Source organism: Apodemus sylvaticus, chromosome 1 (assembly GCF_947179515.1).
Source record: "Apodemus sylvaticus chromosome 1, mApoSyl1.1, whole genome shotgun sequence".
Classification (NCBI taxonomy): Eukaryota; Metazoa; Chordata; class Mammalia; order Rodentia; family Muridae; genus Apodemus; species Apodemus sylvaticus.
The window spans coordinates 50,024,901-50,051,610 of NC_067472.1; the positions used below are offsets into that span (position 1 = coordinate 50,024,901).

General features: G+C 36.8%; 1 non-coding gene and 1 pseudogene across 1 annotated transcript; one reads left to right on the plus strand and one right to left on the minus strand.

Annotated features, from left to right (window-relative positions):
• Positions 1-14,881: 14,881 nt before the first annotated feature.
• LOC127666492 (olfactory receptor 1444-like) lies at positions 14,882-15,835 on the minus strand (annotated as a pseudogene).
• Positions 15,836-17,474: 1,639 nt separating this feature from the next.
• Positions 17,475-17,575, plus strand: LOC127676605 (small nucleolar RNA U13). The gene has a single exon (XR_007976061.1). It is a non-coding gene; the product is annotated as a small nucleolar RNA U13 (small nucleolar RNA).
• Positions 17,576-26,710: the final 9,135 nt, after the last annotated feature.

The following is a 26,710-nucleotide window of genomic DNA, read 5'->3' on the forward strand; positions in this document are numbered from 1 at the left end:
ACAGTGAAACTAACTGAAGCTTTGGACCAATTATATTTAACAGATATATATAGAACATTCTATACTGAAGCAAAAGGATATACCTTTTTCTCAGCACCTCATGGTACCTTCTCCAAAATCGACCATATAATTGGTCACAAGACAGACCTCAACAAATATAGGAAGATCGCACTAATCCCATGCCTCCTATGAGATCACTATGGAGTAAAAGTGGTCTTCAGTAGCAACAAAAACAAAAGAAAACCCACATACATGTGGAAACTGAACAATATTCTACTCAATGATACCTTGGTCAAGGAAGAAATAAAGAAAGAAAATAAAGACTTTTTAGAAATAATGAAAATGAAAACACAACATACCCAAATCTATGGGACACAATGAAAGTAGTGCTAAGAGGAAAACTCATAGCCCTGAGTGCCTCCAAAAAGAAAATAGAGCATACACTAACAGCTTAATGACACACCTTAAAGCCCTGGAACAAAAAGAAGCTATTTCATCCAGGAGGAGTAGAAGGCAGGAAATCATCAAACTCAGGGTCGAAATCAATCAAGTAGAAACAAAGAGAACCATACAAAGTATCAACAAAAGCAGGAGCTGGTTCTTTGAGAAAATCAACAAGGTAGATAAACCCTTAGCCAGACTAAACAAAGGGCACAGAGACAGTATACAGATTAACAAACTTAGAAATGAAAAGGGAGATATAACAACAGAAACTGAGGAAATTCAAAAAATCATTGGATCTTACTACAAAAGCCTATACTCAACACAACTGGAAAATCTGGAGGAAAATATGGATTTCCTAGACAGATATCCAACCAAAACTAAATCAGGATCAAATAGATCATCTAAACAGTCCCATAACACCTGAAGAAATAAAAAGGGTCATAGAAAGTCTCCCAACAAAAAAAAGCACAGGACCAGATGGCTTCAGTACAGAATTCTATCAGACTTTCATAGAAAACCAAACACCAATACTCTTCAAACTATTCCACAAAATAGAAATAGAAGGAACTCTACCCAACTTGTTGTATGACGCCACAATTACACTGGTACCAAAACCACACAAAGATCCAACAAAGAAAGAGAACTTCAGGTCAATTTCCCTTATGAATATTGATGCAAAAATACTTAATAAAATTCTTGCCAACAGAATCCAAGAACACATCAAAACGATCATCCACCATGATTGAGTAGGCTTCATCCCAGGGATGCAGGGATGGTTCAATATAAGGAAATCCATCAATGCTATCCACTACATAAACAAACTCAAAGAATAAAACCATATGATCATCTCATTAGATGCAGAAAAAGCATTTGACAAATTCAGCATCCTTTCATGCTAAAAGTCTTGGAAAGAACAGGAATTCAAGGCCCATACCTAAACATCATTAAAGCAATATACAGCAAACCAGTAGCCAACATCAAACTAAACGGAGAGAAACTTGAAGCAATCCCACTAAAATCAGGGACTAGACAAGGCTGTCCTCTCTCTCCATATCTTTTCAATATAGTACTTGAAGTTCTAGCTAGAGCAATTACACAACATAAGGAGGTCAAGGGGATACAAATTGGAAAGGAAGAAGTCAAATTATCACTATTTGCAGATGACATGATAGTCTACTTAAGTGACCCGAAAACCTTCACCAGAGAACTCCTACAGCTGATAAATAACTTCAGCAAAGTGGCTGGTTATAAAACCAATTCAAGCAAATCTGTTGCTGTCCTATACTCAAAGGATAAGCAGGATGAGAAAGAAGTTAGGGAAATGACACCCTTCACAATAGCCACAAACAATATAAAGAATCTTGGTGTGACTCTAACCAAACAAGTGAAAGATCTGTAGGACAAGAACTTCAGGTCTCTGAAGAAGAAAATCGAAGAAGACCTCAGAAAATGGAAAAATCTGCCATGCTCGTGGATTGGCAGGATTAATATAGTTAAAATGGACATCTTGCCAAAAGCAATCTACAGATTCAATGCAATCCCCATCAAAATCCCAACTCAGTTCTTCAAAGAGTTAGAAAAAGCAATTCCCAAATTCATCTGGAATAACAAAAAACCCAGGATAGCTAAAACTATTCTGAACAACAAAAGAAATTCTGGGGGAATCAGTATCCCTGACTTCAAGCAATACTATAGAGCAATAGTGTTAAAAACTGCATGGTATTGGCACAGTGACAGACAAGTGGAACAATGGAATAGAATTGAAGTTCCAGAAATGAATCCACACACCTATGGTCACTTGTTCTTCGACAAAGGAGCCGGAAAACATCCAGTAGAAAAAAGATAGCCTTTTCAACAAATGGTGCTGGTTCAATTGGAGGTCAGCATGCAGAAGAATGGGAATTGATCCATTCTTATCTCCATGTACCAAACTTCACTCCAAGTGGATCAAGGACCTCCATGTAAAACCAGACACACTGAAACTAATAGAAAAGAAACAGGGGAAGACCCTTGAGGACATGAGCACAGGGGAAAAGTTCCTGAACAGATCACCAATAGCTTATGCTCTAAGATCAAGAATTGACAAATGGGACCTCATAAAATTACAAAGTTTCTGTAAGGCAAAGGACACTGTTAAAAGGACAAAACGGCAACCATCAAATTGGGAAAGGATTTTCAACAACCCTACATCAGATAAAGGGCTAATATCCAACATATACAAAGAACTCAAGAAGTTAGACCCAGGGAACCAAATAACCCTATTAAAAATGGGGTACAGGTCTAAACAAAGAATTTTCAACTGAAGAAATTTGGATGGCTGAGAGGCACCTTAAGAGGTGCTCAACATCATTAGTCATTAGGGAAATACAAATCAAAACATCACTGAGATTTCACCTTACACCAGTCAGAATGGCTAAGGTCAAAAACTCAGGAGACAGCAGATGTTGGTGAGGATGTGGAGAAAGACGAACACTCCTCCACTATTGGTGGAGCTGTAAGATGCTGCAACCACTTTGGAAATCAGTCTGGTGGTTCCTCAGAAAACTGGACATGACACTTCCGGAGGACCCTGCTATACCTCTTCTGGGCATATACCCAAAGGATTCCCCGACATGCCATAAAGACACATGCTCCATTATGTTCATAGCAGCCTTATTTATAATAGCCAGAAGCTGGAAAGAACCGAGATGTCCCTCAAAGGAGGAATGGATACAGAAAATGTGATATGTTTACACGATGGAATACTACTCAGCAATTAGAAACAATGAATTCGGATATCTGTCTAGGAAACTGTCCATTTCCTCCAGATTCTCCAGTTGTGTTGAGTATAGGCTTTTGTAGTAGGATCTAAAGATTTTTTGAATTTCCTCAGTTTCTGTTGTTATATCTCCCTTTTCATTTCTAAGTTTGTGAATCTGGATACTGTCTCTGTGCCCTTTGGTTAGTCTGGCTAAGGATTTATCTATCTTGTTGATTTTCTCGAAGAACCAGCTCCTGGTTTTGTTGATTTTTTGTATGGTTCTCTTTGTTTCTACTTGATTGATTTCAGCCCTGAGTTTAATGATTTCCTGCCTTCTACTCCTCCTGGGTGAAATAGCTTCTTTTTGTTCCAGGGCTTTCAGGTGTGTCATTAAGCTGTTAGTGTATGCTCTCTCTATTTTCTTTTTGGAGGCACTCAGGGCTATGAGTTTTCCTCTTAGCACTGCTTTCATTGTATCCCATAGAAGTATGGAGAGGGTCCTGATCCTGGAAAGGATTGATCTAGCATTGGAAGGGAATATAAGGACAGAGAAAAAGGAGGGAGGTGATTGGAGAAGGGATGGAGAGAAGAAGGTTTATGGGACATATAGGGAGGGGGGATCCGGGAAAGGGGAAATCATTTGGAATGTAAACAAAGAATATAGAACATAAAAATATTAAAAAAAAAAGAAACAATGAATTCACAAAATTTTTAGGCAAAAGGTTTGATCTGGAAAATATCATCCTAAGTGAGGTAACCCAATCACAAAAGAATGCACGTGGAATGCAATCTCTGGTAAGTGGATATTAATTAGTCCAGAAGCCTTGAATACCCAAGGCACAAATTGCATAACAAATGACTCCCATGAAGAAGTATGGAGAGGGCCCTGATCCTGGAAAGGATTGATCTAGCATTGGAGGGGAATATAAGGACAGAGAAAATGGCGGGAGGTGATTGGAGAATGGATGGAGAGAAGAAGGTTTATGAGACATATGGGGAGGGGGGCTCTGGAAAAGGGGAAATCATTTGGAATGTAAACAAAGAATATAGAAAATAAAAATATTTTTAAAAAGATGTGAAATTCCCAAATAATAAATGAAAATATTACTGAAAAATAGAAATTCATTCTTTCACATTTCTTAAATGTCTGAACCATTGAGAATAAGTATCAGTTTATCTCAGTAGGACTACATTCATAATGTTTAAACATCCAGCCCAGACCCACACAAAACAAATACTAGTTTTACTCATACTAATTAAATATGATGTAAAAAGCAGACACAAAAACAGAAAATACAGTGTGGAACATACAAATACAACTGATTTAGAATAAGTACATGTATAGGAAAATGAAAGAGAAGATATCAGTCTTGTTCTAATTGATCCATATAAAATTTCCCTAAAGAAAGGTACTCTAGCAAAGCATAAATGTGGTCCACCATAAGCAAAAGAAAGGTACTCTAGCAAAGCATAAATGTAGTCCACCAATGGTCATGGGGTAAAACCTGTAAATCAAAATGAAATGACATATGAGTGGTAAAAGATCTAAATTTTAAAAGGTATAGTCTATGGTGATTTGAGTAGCTTTTCTAAAACCCATCGTTAAATTTGAATGCTACTGAAGCAATATTGTGATGCTAGCTCTTTAATGTTGTTACTGTCACAAAACAATATTAAAATACCTTACTTATTCTTGAGTTGCTATGCAAGCTCTGTCTTTGTGAGATGCATTCCATAATTTAAGAACCCAGCAAGAAGGATCTTACCAGTTAAGGCTTTCATTAATGAACTCTCAAGTCTACAGAATTACACTAATAATGTCCATAGAGAAGATAATATAAATGTCTCCCTTAAAGCTGAATCACTGCCCATCATTTACTCTTAGCATCTTGGGCAATCGTGAATCTCTGTCTTCACCACCATTCACTGCAAAACATATCCCCCATACTAAGGTTTGGAGATAGAGGAAAATCCTTAATGTAAGTGCAGTTGTCTTCATATTAGAGGGAGCATCCCAAGCAAGTGTCACTTTAACCACTGGCATTTCTGCTCACCTAAATGTTAATACTCACTTAGTAGCAACAATAATATTATATCAAACAAACAATTTATATACCTACACCAATGGCCATGGGGTAAAACCTGTAAAAATTGTATGGTTGATGTCATAGTTTTTATTCTTTTTTATTGGTTATTTTATTTATTTGCATTTCAAATTTTGTCCCCCTTCTCAGTCTCCAGTCTGCAAACCCCTACAAGCAATCTCCCCTCCCCTTTGCCTTTATGAGGGTGCTCCTCCACCCACCCACCCACTCCCATCTCACTTCCCTAACATTCCCCTATGCTGGGAAACACTGGTCCTATACAGGACCAAAACTTCCCCTCCTGTTAAGAGAACGAAGATTCCCAATGTAAAGGGCCAGTAAATACCATCAACAAAGTTATAGACAAAAACTTTCCTGACATAGAAAGATGCCTATGAACATACAAGAAGACTACAGAAATCCAAATAAGTTAGACCAGAAAAGAAATTCCTCCCATCACATAATAATCAAAACACCAAATGCACTAAACAAAGAAAGAATATTAAAAATCAGTAATGGTAAAAGATGAAGTAACATACAAATGCAGGCCTTTCAGAATTATACCAGACTTCTCACCAAAGACTATGAAAGCAAGAAGAGCCTGGGAAGATATCATTCAGACTCTAAGAGAACACAAATGCCAGGCCAGGCTACTATATGCGAAAAACTCCCAATTACCATAGATGGAGAAACTAAGATATTCCATGACAAAAATAAATGTACATAATGTGTTCTCACAAATCCAGTGCTACAAAAGATAATAGAAGGAAAACACAAATGGAAGGAGGGAATCTGCATTCTAGAAAAATCAAGAAAGTAATCCTTTTTCAACAAACCCAAAAGAAGATCAACACACAAATATAAAAATAACATTAAAAATAACAGGAAGCAGAAATCACTATTTCTTAATATCTATTAACATTAATAAACTCAATTTCTCCAATAAAAAGACATACAATAACAGACTAGATACATAAACAGGAGTCAATATTTTTCTGCATACAGGTAATGCAACTCAGTGTCAAAGACAGACACTACCTCATAGTAAAAGGCCGGAAAACAGTTTTCCAAGCAAATGGTCCCAAGTAGCCATTCTAATATCGAATAAAAGTAACAGTCAACCAAAAGTTATCAAAAAGGACAAGGAAGGACATATCATGCTCATCAACGGAAACATCTTCCAAGAAGAATTCTCAATTCTGAACATATATGCTCCAAATGCAAGGGCACACACATTCATAAAAGATACTTTAATAAAGCTCAAAGCACATATTGTACTTCACACAATAATAGTGAGAGACTTCAACACCCTACTTTCATCAATGGGGACAGATCATGGAAACAAAAACTAAAAAGACACACACTGAAACTAACAGAAGCTATGGACTAAACGGATTTAACAGATATCTATAGAATATTTCCTTCCAAAATAAAATAATATACCTTATTCTCAGCACCTCTTGGTAGCTTCTCCAAAATTGACCATATAATCAGTCACAAAACATACTTCAAGAGATGCAAGAAGTATAAAACAATCCCATGCATTCTATCAGATCACCTATCAGATGATTCTATCAGATCAGACTAAGGCTGGTCTTCAATATCAACAACAGAAAGCCCACATACACATGGAAGCTGAACAATGTTCTACTCAATGATAACTTGCTTAAAGAAGAAATAAAGAAAAAATTAAAGACTTTTTGGAATTTAATTAAAATGAAGGCACAACATACCCAAATTTATAGGACACAATGAAAGCAGTGCTAAGAAGAAAACTCAGGTCTGAGTGTTTTCAAAAAGAAACTGGAGAGAGCATATATTATCAGCTTAATAGCACACCTGGAAGCTTTAAAATAAAAGAAGCAAAGATACCCAAGAGGAGTAGACAGCAGGAAATAATCAAACTCTGTGCTAGAATCAATCAAGTCAACACAAAAAGAAATATACAAAGAATCAACAAAACCAGGACCTGGTTCTTTGAGAAAATCAACAAGATAGATAAACCCTTAGGCAGACTACCCAGAAGAAACAGAGACAGTATGCAAATTAACTAAATCTGAAATGAATAATAACAACAGAAACCAAGAAAATTCAAAAAATCATTAGATTTTACTATAAAAGCCTATATTAAATAAAACTGGAATATCTGGATGAAATGGGCATTTTTCTAGATAGATACCAAATACTAAAGTTAAATCAGGGTCAGATAAACCCTCTAAACATTCCCACAACCCCTATAGAAGTAGAAGCAGTCATTAAAAGTCTCCCAACTAAAATAAAGCCCAGGAGCAGATGGTTTTAGTGCAGAATTCTATTAGACCTTCAAAGAACTAATACCAATACTCTTAATGGGGTACAGACCTAAACAAAGAATTTTCGCCTGAAGAAATTTGGATGGCCAAGAAGCACCTTAAGAAATGCTCAACATCATTAGCCATTAGGAAAAGGCAAATCAAAACAACACTGTGATTTCACCTCACACCAGTCAGATTGGCTAAGGTTAAAAACTCAGGAGACAGCAGGTGTTGGCAAGGATGTGGAGAAAGAGGAACACTCCTTCACTGCTGGTGGCATTGTAAGATGGTACAACCACTCTGGAAATCAGTCTGGTGGTTCCTAAGAAAACTGGACATGACACTTCCGGAGGACCCTGCTATACCTCTCCTGGGCATATACCCAGAGGATTCCCCAGCATGCAATAAGGACACATGCTCCACTATGTTCATAGCAGCCTTATTTATAATAGCCAGAAGCTGGAAAGAACCCAGATATCCCTCAATGGAGGAATGGATACAGAAAATGTGGTATATATATACAATGGAGTACTATTCAGCAATTAAAAACAATGAATTCATGAATATTTTTAGGCAAATGGATGGAACTGGAAAATATCATCCTAAGCAAGGTAATGCAATCACAAAAGAATACACATGGAATGCAATCATTGATAAGTGGATATTAATTAGCCCTGAAGCTCTGAATACTGAAGATACAATTAGCATATCAAATGATTCTCATGAAGAAGGAAGAAGAGGTCCCTAATCCTGGAAAGGCTTGATCCAGCATTGTAGGGGAGTATCAGGACAGAGAAAAGGGAGGGAGAAAGATAGGAGAATGGATGGAGAGAAGAGGACTTATGGGACATATGGGGGGGGGGGACTGGGAAAGGGGAAAGCTTTCAGAATGTAAACAAAGAATATAGAAAATAAAAAAAAACCTATTCCACAAAATAGAAACAGAAGGAACACTACCCAATTCATTCTATGAAGTCTCAGTTACACTGAGTAGTCTCCCTTGGAGATGGAAAAGTTTCTATCTAATCAAGGACTTGTTACAGTTTCCTTTATAGGGGACTTCATAAGCGATTTTTTCTACTTCTGTCATATATAATGTTCCAAATAGATTTTTTAAACAGATTGAGTGCATATTACTTTTAGCTTCAGAAGATATCATGTATACTTAAAAGGGATTTAACTATTATAAATTATTTTGATGACTTAAAAATGTCAATGCTGAGTTGTATATTTTAAAATAAATTTTATAAGTTTAATAAAAAAAAAGAAAGAAAGAAAAACATTGGTTTCCTCAGCAGCCCCAAATTTTACCTTATAATGAGCAAAAGTAAGTTAAAATAATCTAAAAGTATTATTTGACATGCAAATACATATATAAAATATAAAACTTGGTAGAATCAGTCTACAATTGCTTCTCAGTGAGTTTGAGTAAGTTAAACCATAGCATTTTGGCTTTTTCCTTTGTAAACGGGGGCTTTTTTCATATAATTTCATAGGCTGTTGAAAATTTTTCCTTCACAGTACCTGAATAGTCCATCTTCTGTAACCAGAAAAGGCCTCAAGTAGAGGGATTGGGACATCAACCCAGCCACAAAACCTTCTTTATAGTTTGTCCTTCAGATGTCCTAGCAAAATCATCATCAAAGATACTAGGGAGACTTCATCCAGAAACTGGTGGGAGCAGATAGAGTACCACAGCCAAACACTGGATGGAGTTCTGGGAGTCTATGGAGGAAGAAGAGGAAGAATCAGAGGAACCAGAGTAGCTAGGAACACCGCGGTACATTACCCACAAAAGCAGTTGACTGGGACTTGAGGTTTTGCAGAGATTGGGAAATCTCTAGGAGTTTGAAATAGGTTCTCTGGATATATGTTGTGGGTTGAGTGGTGAGGTTTTCTTGTGGGAATCCTAACAGTGAAATCAGGAATTGTCCTGACTCTTTTTCTTACTTTATGGGACCCTTTTACTCTTACTTGTTGTCTTATCCAGAGAAGATATAATGATGTATGCCCGGTCTTACTGTCTGTTATGCCATGCTTCTTTGAATTTCCTGGAAGTTCTTTTCTGAGGAGAGGCAAAAAATGGTAGATCTCAGATAGAGAAGATGTAGTAGGGAGAGGCTGGAGTCAGATGGAACTGCAGTCAAGATGTAGTATAGGACAGAAGAATTAAAATGAAAGAAAAAAGAATTTTTCTTTCTAATTATAATAATTGTGTCATTAATATTTTTATAAAAGTTTTATGACCAGGTTGGGTGGAACCAAAGCCTGTGACTAGAATCCTAGTTACAAGTTTTCAAGAAATTCTCAGTCTTTTCTTTTCCATTTCGTACACAGAGTTCCCATGCAAAGGGAACATTTTAAAGTATGTACTTATTTACATTACATGTGTGCATGACTGAATAAATGTATGTACATCATGTTAATGAAAATCCTTTCAAGGACAAAAAAAGATTGTCATACATCCTGGAATTGGATTTATAGTTGATGGTGAGCTGACTGATATGGGGATTGGGAACCAAACTTAGGTCTTCTGCAGGAACCCCAAGTACTCTTAACTGCTAACCAATCTCTCTTAACCCTGGAATGCTCATTTCTATGTAACTCCACCATAACAATTTAGGAAAAAATAGTTTATGTAGCCTGGGAAAAGCCACACATTTATAACTCTGCTGGGATGTAAAACCATAAAGAAATGTATTTAAAACTCAACCTATTGTGTAATATAACAGTTGTAGCATTTATATTTTTAACTTTAATATAATGAGTAATGAAATATTTTCCTGAAGTATGTTCTACATTCTTCTTGAGGATTTTTAAGAGGGACATCTCCCTTGATCCTTCTGGGCAGTGATTTCTGTGTGATGGGACTTCCTCCTAGTGTTCCTTATTCCTTAGATCTTCCCCACAGGAAGTGAGTAGGTGTTGTCAAATGAGCATCCAGCTTATGTTTGACAAACTTCCCACTTGCAAGTGCAAAGCTCCTCCTACAGTAATACAAACTCTGTTTACTTATGTCTTACTGGGAACATAATGCTTTTTTCTGGGTAGTTTCTATAAACAAATACCTGTATAATGTGATCTTGAAGCATGTCTGTCATGGGCATTTGAGATTTATAGCAGAAAGATAAATAATAGTAAAAATTAAAGACCTGGGCTTGAGTAGAGTAAAGATAGTACAAATTCTGGTAAACCAAAGTCTGATGTACAAAAACAGTTAACTGAATGCCCAGTATCAAGATCTGAGCTGTATTAAAAACACTCTCAGTTTGTAGACATGCACACACTTGATTCCATGTTATCCTTACAATTTATCCTGCATGTAGAATATAGATAATATGACGACCTTGAGATCAGATAGTTGATAAAAAAATAAGGATTTCAGATGGCATGGACAGGTATAGTGCTCCCAAGATATCTCCTACCCCAGTGCAACCCAGAATCCACAGGCACCACCAAAAGGAGCAAGTGAATAGCGTAAAGATACAAAAGAAAGTGAAACTGAACAGAACACCAATAGCATATGCTCTAAGATCAAGAATTGACAAATGGGACTTTATAAAATTACAAAGTTTCTATACGGCAAAGGACACCATCAAAAGGACAAATCGGCAACCAACAAATTAGGAAAAGATCTTCACCAATTTTACATCAGATAGAGGACTGATATCCAATATATATAAAGAACTCAAGAAGTTAGACTCCAGAAAACCAAACAACCCTATTAAAAAATGGGGTACAGAGTTAAACAAAGAATCCTCACCTGAAGAACTTCGGATGGCAGAGAAACACCTTAAAAAAATGCTCAACTTCATTAGTCATTAGGGAAATGCAAATCAAAACAACCCTGAGATTTCACCTTACACCAGTCAGAATGGCTAAGATTAAAAATTCAGGAGACAGCAGGTGTTGGCGAGGATGTGGAGAAAGAGGAACACTCCTCCACTGCTGGTGGGGTTGCAAATTGGTGCAACCACTCTGGAAATCAGTCTGGCGGTTCCTCAGAAAACTGGGCACCTCACTTCCAGAAGATCCTGCTATACCACTCCTGGGCATATACCCAGAGGATTCCCCACCATGTAATAAGGATACATGCTCTACGATGTTCATAGCAGCCCTATTTATAATTGCCAGATGCTGGAAAGAACCCAGGTATCCCTCAACAGAAGAGTGGATGCAAAAAATGTGGTATATCTACACAATGGAGTACTATTCAGCCATTAGAAACAATGAATTCATGAAATTCTTAGGCAAATGGATGGAGCTAGAGAACATCATACTAAGTGAGGTAACCCAGACTCTAAAGGTGAATCATGGTATGCACTCACTAATAAGTGGATATTAACCTAGAAAACTGGAATACCCAAAACATAATCCACACATCAAATGAGGTACAAGAAGAACCGAGGAGTGGCCCCTTGTTCTGAAAAGACTCAGTGAAGCAGTATAGAGCAAAATCAGAACAGGGAAGTGGGAAGGGTTGGGTGGGAAAACAGGGGGAGGGAAGGGGACTGGTGGGACTTTCGGGGAGTGGGGGTCCAGAAAAGGGGAAATCATTTGAAATGTAAATAAATATATCAATAAATTAAAAAAAGGGAAAGTGAAACTGAATTGTGTGTGTGCACAATGAACACAGGCAGAACTGAAGACTTGAGGGTGGTGAGGAACAACCTGATGTGAGTATCCTGAGATGCCACCTTGAGACCATGGGAGGTCCTGGCCCATACTGCAGCCAAGGGCAATGTCAGGGACTGTGGCCCTGATGTAGAGCGGTCTACGTCAATGTCTATGGCTCATGTAACTACCAAAGGCCATACAAGTATCCCTGGTCTGGGCTGCCTCCTGGAGCCATTTTGATGAACAAGGGCTGTGCAGAGCTTTCCTTGCCCCTTATTAGATGAAGCACTTGGGAAAATAGGTCCTGCACCTCACCCAAGCAGCACAGTAGAGCTGGCCAGCCTCTGCTGGCTTCAAGGGCATGAGCACTAGTGAGCTGTCCAACCCACCTACCACCCAGGTTGCCTGTTTGCATTCTTTCTGCTGGCCATCAGGGCTTCAGTTCTTTTACCTCACCCAATACCAGATAATGTTCCCCTTTTCCCCCACTTCCTCCCCACCCCTGTCCACTTTCCCTCCCAAGTATCTCTCTACCTCCTCATTTGTGATTGCTTTATTCTCCCTACCAAGTAGGACAGAGGCACCCTCACTTGGGAACTTCCACTTGTTGATCTTTTTGAGTTCTGTGGTCTTTATCTTGGGTACTCTCCACTTATTAGTGAGAACACACCATGCTTGTCCTTTTGGGTCTGAGTTATCTCACTCAGAATGATATTTTCTAGCTTCAACTTTTTCTTTTATTTTCCTTTTATAGTTTTACTTCCTGAGTATGTCATACAGGAGTGCTTCAACTCCATCACTGCCACTACTTCCTCTTCCCCTTTCAACTCCTCCTACATGCTTTCCTCCAAAATATATGATGTTGTCTTCAATTATTATTGTCACACATATATAAGTCTTATTGATCAGTAGTATCATTATGTTGCTCTTGATCAGAGAGCCATACTATTAAGAGTTCATGGGTACATTTTCGCTGTCCTGTCTAGAGCACATTGTCTAACAACCCGAATTCTGGGCCTCTGACTCATGTTAAAGCAAAATTTCTCTAGACTATACATTGTATAACATTAATTATATCTATAAACACCCTCAAGCAGTTGATATGTAAGGAGCAAAACTTAATTACCACTTTCTATATATACAGATACATTTGATTGCATCATTTAGCTCATGGAACAAGGTATGAAGGTGGGTTTGCACTGTGCATATTTGAGTCACTCTTGCCTTAAAAATAAATTTCTAGGAAGATTTTTTTCATTCTTATAGCATCTAATTGAAAAATACCAGAATGTAACAGAAATCCAGACATGAGGGGAGTTATTGAAATAATAAAAACAAAAGCATAGTTCTAGAAAACTATCATTTGTATTTCTTTTTTTGGCATTTTTTATTCGATATATTTTTTTATTTACATTTGACAAAATGTATATTTCTGAGAAATATAATAAATCAATTCAGGACATAAACATAATTTCTCCTGGCCGTGGGAATTATTACCTTTTTTTTCAAAACTTCTGCATATGTTGGTAAATATATTTGGCAGAAGCCAAAAGAACAGAATGTAGACCAGACTCTCCAAAGAAAGGTGTATGTATTCAGGTTAAAATTTAAGCAATTCATCTATTGTAACTGTTCAATTATTCCAAGTGTCTTATTATTTACTACCAAAGTTATCTCAGCACATCAGTAAAAGCAGATGGAGAATATAGAGAAATGCAACTAGGAAGCAGAAATAGGAAAGTGAGAGGAGACAGAGAGCAGGCATTTAGATTTGAACATAAATCATCTGACTGTTAGTTCAAACCCTTCCACTCTCTGAAACTTCATTCAAAACTATAAAGGATACTTGGTATTAAAAAGTTAAATACTAATCAAACAATGTTGAATAAGTAGACAGGCATACTAATTGGCCTGATTTTATTGTTGTATAGATTTAGTTTATTGTAATATAATCCATAAATATGTACAATTGAAAGAATTATTATTAACAAAAGGAACTTTAGCTTTCTAAATTGTGGGCCAAAACAATACAAAGCATAATACTGTGTATTCTAGTTGATTGATAAATTAAAATGACAGGGTTGTGGAGATGACTCAGTAAGTAAAGTGTTTTCCAAACAAGCATGAAGACATGAGTTCAGATTTCCAGTACCCACATGAAAGGTAGGCAAGGCAGTATATGCCCGTAACTCCAAAACTGAGGAAATAGAGATGCGCAGATCCTGAGCTTGCCATCCTATTTGGTTGGTTCTGTGTTTAATCAGAGACATTTCATCAAAAAAAGATTTGATCTCTGGCCCACACATACATAAGCATGCCCATACATATGTGCACATACATACTAAAATACCCCCAGAAAATACAAATTAATAAAATTGAAGGTGTGATTCTTTATACTAAATTTAATAGTAATTTTTTCTTGTCAATAAAAACAAGGAAGAAAAAATATTTATGTCTGTTCTTTGATCTGTTTTCAACTAAATCATTAATATATTTATGTATAAAAGATATAAATGTCCTAGATTATTTCTGTTCAACAGTAGATAATCATCTTCCAGAAAGAAACATTTCCAAGTACTGCTTTTTTACCCCTTTTCCTAGGAACTGAAATGACCACTATTCTTGGGGAAGATGAAACTGAAATTCTTCAGACTTCAAAAGTTGAAATTGCCCAGGAACTGATCTACCCCTTACTTCCCTGTCTACTTCCTATTCACACTAAAACACTGAGGGTAAATGTTGTTGAGTATTTTCCAGAGAGCACTTTTCACTTCTCTGTTCCTGAGGCTGTAGATCAAGGGGTTCAACATGGGAATGACTACAGTGTAGAATACAGATGCTATTTTGTCTGTGTTCATAGACTGACCAGAACTGGGCTGCAAGTACACGAAGATGATTGTGCCATAGAAGATAGACACAGAAGTGAGGTGGGAAGCACAAGTCGAGAAATAAGCCCTTCATAAGACTTCATGTTTTGAATAGCAATGTATATGAAGAGGTATAAGATGAAAATTACCAAGAGAGTGATAAAGACATTGAATTCCACAACAAAAAACACAAACAACTTACTGATGTGTGTACTGGAGAATGCAAGGGCCAGGAGTGGGGTAATGTCACAGGAAAAAATGATTGATCTTATTAGAACAACAAAAAGTGAGTTTAAAAGTGTCTGCAGCATGGATTTAGGCATTGAGGAAGCCACAGGTGTAAGAACCAATGGTCAGGTGTGTGAAAACACACCTGTTTTCAGGATGGTGGTGTAATGAAGAGGCCTACACACTGCTACATGGCAGTCATAAACCATGGGGGCCATAAGATAGCAATCAAGAGTGGCAAACCCCACAAAGAAGAAAAATTTAGCAACACAACCATTATAGATTACCTTGTCCCCTGAATGAAGTACAGCCACCATCTTGGGAGGTATAGGAGGGTACAGCTGATGAGTATCCCAGATCTACAAAGGACAGGTTACTGAGGAAGAAATACATGGAAGTGTGGAAGTGAGAGTCTGAGAAAATTATGACCATCATCCCTCCATTTCTAATCAGAGTGGCAAGGTAAATAAAGAAAAATATCAGGAGGAGAGGAACCTGAAGATTGGGGTCATCTGTCAACCCCAGCAGGATGAATTGTCTCACTTCTGTGATGTTCTCCATTGAAGACAACTGAAATTTTGCCTAATGATTAAGGAGAATGAAACAATAAAACAGAAAGACATAAAGATATAAAAATAAGATACACACAAATACACACATACAAACACACACGAACACACACACATGCGCACACACACACATATGTATATATATATTATTTTATATATATGCCCATTTCACAGATCAGAACATGATAACTTGGCAATATTAAGTGAGACTGTTTAATAAAAGGCAAAGGCAAATTTATCTCTTTGTAGAGTTCAAAGTTCAAACTGCATGTGCATGCACATTATTTTGTGGTGTTATTTGGAAAAATCATTCTGTTGAATCCATACTTAACTTTTATCAAAAATGAAAACTTTGAGGTAAAAAAATGTGAATCCATTCTTCCTTTTCTACCTCATTCTGTCTCAATAATCTTCCCTCAATAGAAATTTCATGAAAATTTTATATATGCATAATTAAATCACAATAACCATAGAAATCAATAGAGCACACTTTCCACTTCCTCCAAAATACCTACCTGAATTTAATATATTTCTTCTTCAAATCAACACTTTGGTTCTGATTCTACTAAAAGAGAAATGTAAACACCACACCAGCCACAATCCCTTTGATCTAAAATGGTATCTTGCCTGCAAAATATGTTTGAACAATGATGACACACACTTGGCAGGTAGTCAACCAAAATCTGATTTGACTTAAGGACCGCTCTATGTTATGGAAGCACATACCTGGCACTGTTAGGGAGACTAAGAACCAGAGGCTATGTAGAAGAGAAACCTAAGGTAAAACCAAATACTGCTGGTCTTTTTAAAACATGTAGTGATGAAGTAATTTCTAGTGGTATTCTGCTATACTCACATATCAGTGTCTTATTCGGCCATCATCAAAAAATATATCTCCAGTAAATGGAAACAAATACGGAGATAAATATCCAGGCATTATGCAAGCAGAGAGAAAGGTAGAAGAGTGGAGACAGACAGGTGAACAGACCTTGGAACACTTGGCTTTAAATAGGATATCCCCATGCAATTCCACCTCTCAGAGCTCAGGAGGAAGAGAGGCAAAAGCAGTGTAAGACCCAGAGAGGATGGAGGACACCAGGAGAACAAAGCCCTCTAAATCAATGAGCAAAGCTCCTATGAACTCACACAGACTGAAGTCACAAGCACAGGGCCTGCACAGGTTTGCACCTGGTCCTCTGTTAACATGTTATTGATTCCAGTTTAGTGTTTTTATTGGATATTTGAATGTGTGAAAGAGTGGGTCTCTGAATCTTGTGTCATCTCTCAGGCTCTTTACCTTCTGTTGGTTTTCTTTGTCCAACTTCAAAGTGATGGTCTTTTTATTTATCTTGCTATATTTTGTTTTTGTTATTTTGTTGTTCCTCTTCTTTTTAATTAGAGGAAGAAAAATGCATCTGGATAGGAGGGAAAGTGGAGAGGAACTAGAAGAAGCAGTGGATGGGGAAATTGTAATCAGGATATATTGTATAAGAAAAGAACCTATTTTCAATAAAGTGGGGAAAATAATTCTCTATAAATTAAAACATGCAAAGAAATTTTCCAGCTATAGGTTATTTCTTGTGGCAATATATTTTAAACTTTCTTTTTCACTAAAATTGGATTTCTGGGTCACCTTTTGAGTCATATGTGTGATAGCTGTGTATTCACACCATCCCATGACATGTGTCTCCCATAAACCTTGTTATAACATCAGCACATCATCCATCTCATATAAAAAATGGTATTTCTTCATGTGTGCTAAAAAGCTATCACTATAAGATAAAAATGATAATACTAACTAATAAATCCAAAGTCATATAAAAGGTAATAATAGAAATGGAATCAAACCTTGGTCAATTTCACTCTAAATTAAGATATTTTAAACATAGTTTCTACTATCATTGTAAATGTATTCCTGAAGCATACAACATGCAAAGAGAGGCTGCAGTAGTTATTCCATGCATATTTCAAATATATAAATGATTATTTCATAATTATATTAATGTAAGTATATATATTTATAAATATATGTAAATATACAATTGTATGTAGAAGCTATTGTATTAGTACTATTACAGTTATGACCCTTTTGCATCCTCAGATCACTTTATGTCTTGATTATCATACATTTAGCTCTATACTTACACAGCATTTCAACTGGACTTAGGTCCCTGGAAACAGTGACAGTATTAATTCCTTCTTGTCTCACTCAGCCCACCTTGGTTCCTTGTACATAAAATTAAATATTTGGTGAATTACAAAACATAATTGCCAAGGTAGGAAAGTAAATTTCATGCTATTTAAATTAACAACAAACAGGCTATTGCTCTCTTGCCTACCATAGTCCAAATTTCCTGCAAAAATGTTAGATGATAAATACTCAGAAGAAAACGTGTGTCTGGAGTTGGTCAGGACTGAAGAAAAGCTTATGTCCTGATTTGCACCATGTTCTCCCTCCAGTTAGTTATCCTCTTCAGGAAGTATTTTCATCATAGAATTTGCCTGTCCCTCCATATACCACAGGTGGAAGTAGACTAAGAAGAGGAAAGAGAAGACATGCAGAGAGAGGGAAGGGAAAGAGAGAGATGGGAGTTAGAACACTTCCTTTCTGCTTTACATCAGCTTGCCTTTAACCATTACTATCAATTTGATGAGGAGCCCTTTCTGTGCAACACGAAAAATAAGACATTGAGGCCAGACCATCCTGAAATGTAGTGCCCCTAATAGAGAGCCCAATTCTAAAGACTGTTAAAAATAATAGTTCCAAACTTATAAAAATCGTGTGAGCATGTAGTCATTCAACAGCTACATGGTTGGTTAGATATGACATGGATCATGGGTGATATAGAAATACAGAAGTGAAGAAACTGAGGCATGGTGGCATGCCTCATGTTGAAGTGACAGGGTCAGAGTCAAATGTTTCTGTCAAATGTTGCTGCTTATTGTAGTGTTTGCAGAAAGGAAAATAGCTTATCAACTGTCATTGTTTGATGAAGAAGACATAAACCATCACACAGCATAAATCAACCTATTTTCCTAACACAAGGTAAGATAAAGACTGAAAATTTTTCAAGAATTAAGTGTAACTGAATGAAATGGATTCTGAATTATTTTCCAAAATAACTGCACAAATATTTCTGCAGTGAATTTCATTGTTTATTCTATCCAGGTATATTTTAGATTTCATCAAAGGAGTATGAATACTCCCTCAGTTATCACACCCCAATTGAAATGTTGGTGATATGATTAAATGTCTTAAAGGAAGAAACAAAAACTAATTTTTGGTCATCTGTTGAGTGTTTTTTCTCATTACTTAAGTTACTGGTACCTACAGAGTGGGCATGAATGCTTATTAAGCAAATAAATGAATTTCAGTACCATATCCAAGTGGAGATTGTAGCCCTTTTTGAGACAAGAGCTTGTTATATTGCCCATGCTGGTAAAAATAAGCCTCCTATCTCAGCCTTATGAGTAACTGACATGAAAAACATGAACCTCCATATTTACCTAGAATAATAAAGTTCATGGTTATTTGCTACAGAATTGCAGGCAAGTCAGTTTCCAACTATCAAGAGAAAATGAACTGGAGTAAAATAAGTTGAAATTCAGCTACTGTGTGATCAATAACAATGTTAAATACAAGTTAATTAATAATGACTTTATTAAACTGTGCATCAGTCATTTTAACTTGTTTTTGGAGCTTTTATGGGCACTATTTGTTGGAAACAATCCATCTAGTAATATCAATGGTTCTTTTGTCTAAGCAAAAGTGACAGAAAAGCAGTTTTAAAAACTTCTGTATCTATTCTTTGAAATGGAGCAGAGGAACCTGGGAAATAGAATCTGAGCATTTTGTATCTATACTCTGTCTTCCTTTCTTCAAGACCACACCTTTATTTCTACCCACAATGTAAAGAATGTTGATTTAATTTATAAAAAGAATTAAACATCATAAAAATAAACATACTTATATTCTTGGGATTTCTAAGATCTTAATTCAGAGCTGAATTCACCCACTGGACTTTCTGAAGTCTGAAAAAGAAACATAACTATTTGACCTCTGAGGGCCTTTGACCTCAAAGAGTAATTGAAATCCTGAGGCTTGTGATAAAGTGCAAAGTCAGTTCAGAAGCCACTACAATTTACATGGGTCCCTGAGAGCCACACCAAACTTGGTGAGAGTCTGAGATCTCTAAGAGGTTGGTGCCCACATAGATTTAAGATTCTCTGAAGGGAATATCCCCAAGGAATCAACTCCAATGCAGAGTTCATTAACATGTAAACATAGAATTAAACAAAACTTTCCTAAGGGAACTAAAACATTATGATAATATGAACAAAAGAGAAACAATTTGTTCTGGCAGTTGGCTAAAATCATTAATAGGAAAATTCCATCAAGGTATCTTGAAAGAAATCTCTAAGTATAAACTTTTCCCTCACCTTACAAATTTCTTATGTTGGGAAATGGCTCTTTACTGAAGTCTCAATGGAGAAGAATGTTTAAATAATTAAAACAGACTATCAAAAATCTCTATTTCTCTTAAATCCAGCTAAGACTGCAGAAGTCCATGTACAAAGAGGCCTATGAACAGAAATGCTTTCAGGAAACTGTTTTCTAAAAAACTTTAGGCATACAATAGGCAAGAAGATAGGATGCAGTTTCATTAATATTAATGTCCAAAATTAATACATTCGGGGTATCTACTGTATCAGCCCTTATCTGTATATGTGATTTCATTTCACACAACTCTTTGAGAAATAATTCTTTCACTAGGGACTTTAAGACATCCAGGTATTTCTAACTTTGACATGTTTTCTAATATTATTAATCAGTAAATGAACATGATCTCTTCAGAAAATTGGCTAAGATAAAGGGACTATACCAAACAAGCTATTATAAAGTACACACAAGTGATACCAACAAGTTTCACACAATTCTAACAAGTAAGCAAATAAGCCAGCTCTCAGACTCAAAAATCTATATTCATGTGAAAAGAAAGTCTACTTCTCTTTTTAGAAATCAATGTGGAAATTAGGAGTTTTGTCAAAATGGAAAAGAGCATCTTGTTTCCCTTGGTTTGTACAAGTAAATATTCTATGACAGTGAAGTATATTAGATAACTTTTAATTTCTTGTTATGAAAATATCTTCCCATAAAAATTCTGTTGTAATGTGTTAAAGAAATTATAAAAGAATTTACATCATATAGTGTTTTTATCTTATTTTTATTTCTTTTTATTAGATATTTGCTTTATATACATTTCAAACGGTATCCCCTTTCTGCATTACCTCTCCAAAAACCCCTTATTGCATCCCCCCTGTCCCTGCTTATCCCCACCCCCAATTACCGCCCCCTATTCTGGGGAATCAAGCCATCACAGGACCAATGGCCTCTCCTCTCATTGATGCCTGAAATGGTCATTTTCTGCTACATATGTAGCTGGAGCTGTAGGTCCCTCCATGTGTACTCTTTGATTGGTGATTTAGTACCTGGGAACTCTTCAATTCTGTTGGCAAGAATTTTATAGAGTATTTTCACATCAATATTCATAAGGGAAATTGGTCAAAAGTTCTCTTTCTTTGTTCAGTCTTTGTGTGGTTTAGTTACCAGAGTGATTGTGGTTTCATAAAGCAAATTGGGTAGTGTTCCATATGTTTCTATTTTGTGAAATAGTTTGAAGAGTATTGGTATTAGCTCTTCTTTGAAGGACTGATAAAACTCTGCATTGAACCCATCTGGCCTTGGGATTTTTATCGTTGGGAGAGTATTAATGACTGTTTCTATTTCTTTAGGGGTTATGGGATTGGTTAGATCATTTATGTGAACCTGATTTAACTTTGGTACCTGGTATCAGTCTAAAAAATTTCCCATTTCCTCTAGACTTTCCACTTTTCTTGAGTATAGCCTTTTGTAGTAGGATCTGATGATATTTTTGGATTTCCTCACTGTCCATTGTTATGCTTCCCTTTTCATTTCTGATTTTACTGATTTTGGTACAGTCTCTGTGCCCTCTGGTTAGTTTGGCTAAGAGTTTATCTATCTTGTTGTTTTGTTTTTTTTTTCAAAGAACCAGCACCTGGTTTGGTTGATTCTTTGTATAGTCCTTTTTGATTCTACTTGGTTGATTTCATACCTGAGTTTGATTATTTCTTTTTTTTTTATTTTTTTTATTCGATATAATTTATTTACATTTCAAATGATTTCCCCTTTTCTAGCCCCCCACTCCCCGAAAGTCCCGTAAGCCCCCTTCTCTTCCCCTGTCCTCCCACCCACCCCTTCCCACTTCCCCATTCTGGTTTTGCCGAATACTGCTTCACTGAGTCTTTCCAGAACAAGGGGCCACTCCTCCTTTCTTCTTGTACCTCATTTGATGTGTGGATTAGGTTTTGGGTATTCCAGTTTTCTAGGTTAATATTCACTTATTAGTGAGTGCATACCATGATTCACCTTTTGAGTCTGGGTTACCTCACTTAGTATGAGAGTTTGATTATTTCGTGATGTCTACTCATCATGGGTGTATTTCCTTCTTTTTGTTCTAGAGCCTTCAGCTGTGCTGTTAAGCTGTTTGTGTATGTTATTTCCAGTTTCTTTTTGGAGGTACTCAGACCTCTGAGTTTTCCTCTTAGTACTGCTTTTATTGTGTTCCATAAGTTTGGGTATGTGGTGCCTTTGTTTTCATTAAATTCTAAAAAAAAACCTCTTTAATTTCTTTCTTTATTTCATCCTTGACCAAGTCACCATTGAGTAGAATGTGGTTCAGTTTCCATGTGTATGTGGGCTTTCTGTTGTTTTTGTTATTACTGAAGACCATCCTTAGTCTGTGGTGATCTGATAGGGTACATGGAATTATTTCAATCTTATATCTGCTGAGGTATGTTTTGTGACCCAGTATATGGTCAATTTTGGAAAAGGTATTGTGAAGTACTGAGAAGAAGGTATATTCTCTTGTTTTAGGATAAAATGTTCTATAGATATCTGTTAAATCCATTTGTTTCATAACTTCTGTTAGTTTCACTGTTTCTTGGTTTAGTTTGTGTTTCCCTGATCTGTCCATTGATGAGAGAAGGTTGTTGAAGTCTCCCACTATTGTTGTGTGGGCTGCAATGTATGCTTTGAGCTTTAGTAAAATTTCTTTTATGAATGTGGATGCCCTTGTATTGGGGGAATATATGTTCAGAATTGAGAGTTCAACTTGGTAGATTTTTCCTTTGATGAGTATAAAGTGTCCTTCCATGACATTTTTTATTGCTTTAGGTTAAAAGCCGATTTTATTCGATATTAGATGGCTACACCAGCTTGTTTCTTGGGACCATTGGCTTGGAAAATTGTTTTCCAGCCTTTTATTCTGAGGCAGTGTCTTTCTTTGTGCCTGAGGTGGGTTTCCTGTATGCAGCAAAATGTTGAGTCCTGCTTATGTATCCAGTCTTTTTATTGGAGAATTGAGTCCACTGATATCAAGCGGTATTAGGGAGAAGTGATTGTTGCGTCCAGTTATTTTTGTTATTAGAGGTGGAGTTGTTTGTGTGGCTCTCTTCTCTTTGGTTTGTTAAAAGATTAATTTCTTGCTTTTTTCTCAGGTGTATTTTTCCTCCTTTTGTTAGTGTTTTCCATTCATTATCCTTTGAAGGGTTGAACTTGTTGAAAGATATTGTGTAAATTTGTTTTTGTCATGGAATACCTTGGTTTCTCCATCTATGGTAAATGAGAAATTTGCTGGATATAGCAGCCTGGGTTGGCATTTGTATTCCCTTAGGGAATGTATGACGTCTGCATAGGCTCTTCTGTCTTTCATAGTCTCTGGTGAGAAGTCTGGTGTAATTCTGAAAAGTCTACCTTCATGTTATTTGACCTTTTTCCTGCTTTTAATATTCTTTCTTTGTTTAGTACATTTGGTGTTTTAATTATTATGTAATTGGAGGAATTTCTTTTCTGGTCCAATCTATTTGGAGTTCCATGGGCTTCTTGCCTGTTTATGGGCATTTCTTTCTTTAGCTTAGAGAAGTCTTCTTCTATAATTTTGTTGAAGACATTTACTGGCCCTTTAATTTGGAAATCTTCACTCTCTTCTATACCTATAATCTTTAGGTTTGGTCTTCTCATTTTGTGCTGGATTTCCTGGATGTTTTGGGTCAGTAGCTTTTTGCACTTTTCATTTTCTTTGACTGTTGTGTCAATGCTCTCTCTATGGTATCTTCTGCATCTGAGATTCTCTCTTTTAACTCTCGTATTCTGTTGTTGATACTTGCATCCATGAATCCTGACTTCTTTCCTAGCTTTTCTATGTCCAGAGTTGTTTCCCTTTGTGATTGCTTTATTGTTTCTACCTCTATTTTTAGATTCTGGATGGTTTTGTTCAATTTCATTACCTGATTGGCTGTGCTTTCTTGTAATTCTTTAAGGGCTTCTACTTGTTTACCTGTGTTCTCCTGTATATCTTTTTTTCTATATTCTTTGTTTACATTCCAAATGCTTTCCCCTTTCCAGGTTCCCCCCCTCCCCATATGTCCCATAATCCCTCTTCTGTCAACTACCATCACCCCCCTTAAACCCTCTGGAGATTGTCCCCATCCCTGGTTTCTGGCACATACTAGAGATTGCCATGGCCCAGTGGATCTCCCTTCTCTCTCCCCTGTTCTCCCTACATATGAAATGCAACCATCTGCTTCCCTTCCCATCTACTCTTCCACATAGTTCTCTCCTTCCATAGATCTCTGATATCTATTTTTCCCTTTCCGAGAAAGATTCAAACATCCTCCTCTTGGGCCCTCCTTGAATATTTGGCTTCTTTGGATTATTGCATGGTTATCTTGTTGTTTATGGCTAATATCCACATATAAGTGAATACACAACATTATGTCCTTTTGGGTCTGGGTGACCTAACTCAGAATGATATTTTCTAGTTCCATCTCTTTGCCTGTGAAATTCATGATGTCCTTGTTTTTAATAACTGAGTAGTTTCCATTGTGTAGATAAACTGCATGTTCTGAATCCATTCTTCAGTTGAGAGACATCTAGGTTATGGCCAGTTTCTGTAGCCAGGCAGGACCACCAATGGAAAGATAAGGGCAGCAACCCAACCACAAAGCCACATTGATTGAATGCCCAATCAATGACTGCTACAAATTGAGAACCACCCCATGGGCAAGAAGCAACCCCTGACACTATCAATGATACTCCATTATGCTTGCAGACAGGAACTTAGCATAACTGTCCTCTGAAAGGCCCCACCCAGCAGCCAATGGAAAAAGATGCAGAGATTTATACTCAAAACATTAGAGGAAAGTCTTAGGGAAGAGTTGTAAGAAAGATTGAGGGACCAGAAGAAGACATGAAATACACAAGAGGACTGACAGAGTCAACAAACCTGGACTTTGGGAGCTCCAGAGACTGAATCACTAGTCAAAGAGCAAGCATGGGCTGAAACTAGACCCCTGCACATATGCATCAGATGAGCAGCTTGGTCTTCATGCATGTCCCCAAAATAATTCACACTCAGGAGATGTCCCTGAGCCTGTTGCCTGCCTACCTGCCTGCCTGCCTGCCTGCCTGCTTGCCTGTCTGTGGATCCTGTGCCCCTAAATGGACAGCCTCCTCTGGCCTCAGTGAAAAAAAAATGTGCCTTGTCCTGTATTGACTTGATGATATGAAGCAGGGGTGGGGGTAAAGGTGGGAATTGGGATTTCACACACTGCGAGGGGCTTCCTCTTTCCTAAAGAGAAGGGAAGATGGAAAGGCAGGAAGATTTTGCATGAGGTGGTACTGGGAGGATAGAAAGGATGAAATTTACTTGTAAATTGAATAAATAAATATAATAATATAATATAATATAATAATAATAGATTAATGCACAAAAATGATATACTTACACAACACTGATGAAGGAGATACTTAAAATAAGAATTGCAACTGTACTAGCTATGGAAATCTTCTAACTAGATGAATTTTTGTGATGAGGGAATAATTTACTTTTCAGCATTAATTTGTCAATATGTTGCTTCAAATTAAGATTATGAACTTAGATTCAAGAACTTTTCTTAATATCCAAGTATTTTCAGTTCTGTTAGCTTTTATCCCAATTGTTAGAAACAAATGTCTGAAAATCACACAAAAATAACTAAAGGCTTGTTATGATTTCCCAGTCTCCATGAAAATGGTAATGATAAATACTATGTTGGTGTCTTCCCTTGGCTTTTTAACTGTTTTCTTACTGCATTTTATATGTGGTGCTTGGCAGCTTACAAAGATGTTTTTATTCAATATCTTACTTAATCCTCACAACAAACCCATGTGGGAAGTATTAGCACTCACATTTAGCATATTAGGAAAATGAAGTTTGGAGAAGGTAAGGACTTAACCAAGATTCTCACTATTTTCAAGTTGCAGAATCAATCAAAGCATATGTTTTAATCTGATTCTAGAACTCACGTTCTTGGCACTATACCCAAACAGCAAAGCCTAGAGAGGAGGATAACCTAGATGCTTTGATATACCTGCATCTCCCTTGAATGTTCACCTCTTGGACCATATCTCTTAGAGCCATTAACACTATATAGAGAGCCTAAAAGGAGGCATAAAGGAAAGTAACAAAGTATGGGAGTATGTCATTTGGTAAAGTGCCTGCTATGCAATTGTGGGGGTCATAGTTTCGAGAAAGTAAACACAGTGGTGTATACCTATAATCCCAGTGCTGGGGAAGCAGAATCCCTAGATTTCACTGGACAGCCAGCTGAACTGATGAGCTTCAGGGCCAGTGAGAGAGCTTGACTCAAAAAATAAAGTGTGAAATAATGGGAAAAGATATCCCAAATCATCCTCTGGTCTTTAAATGCCACACATGAACATATACACACATACATTCACAATGCA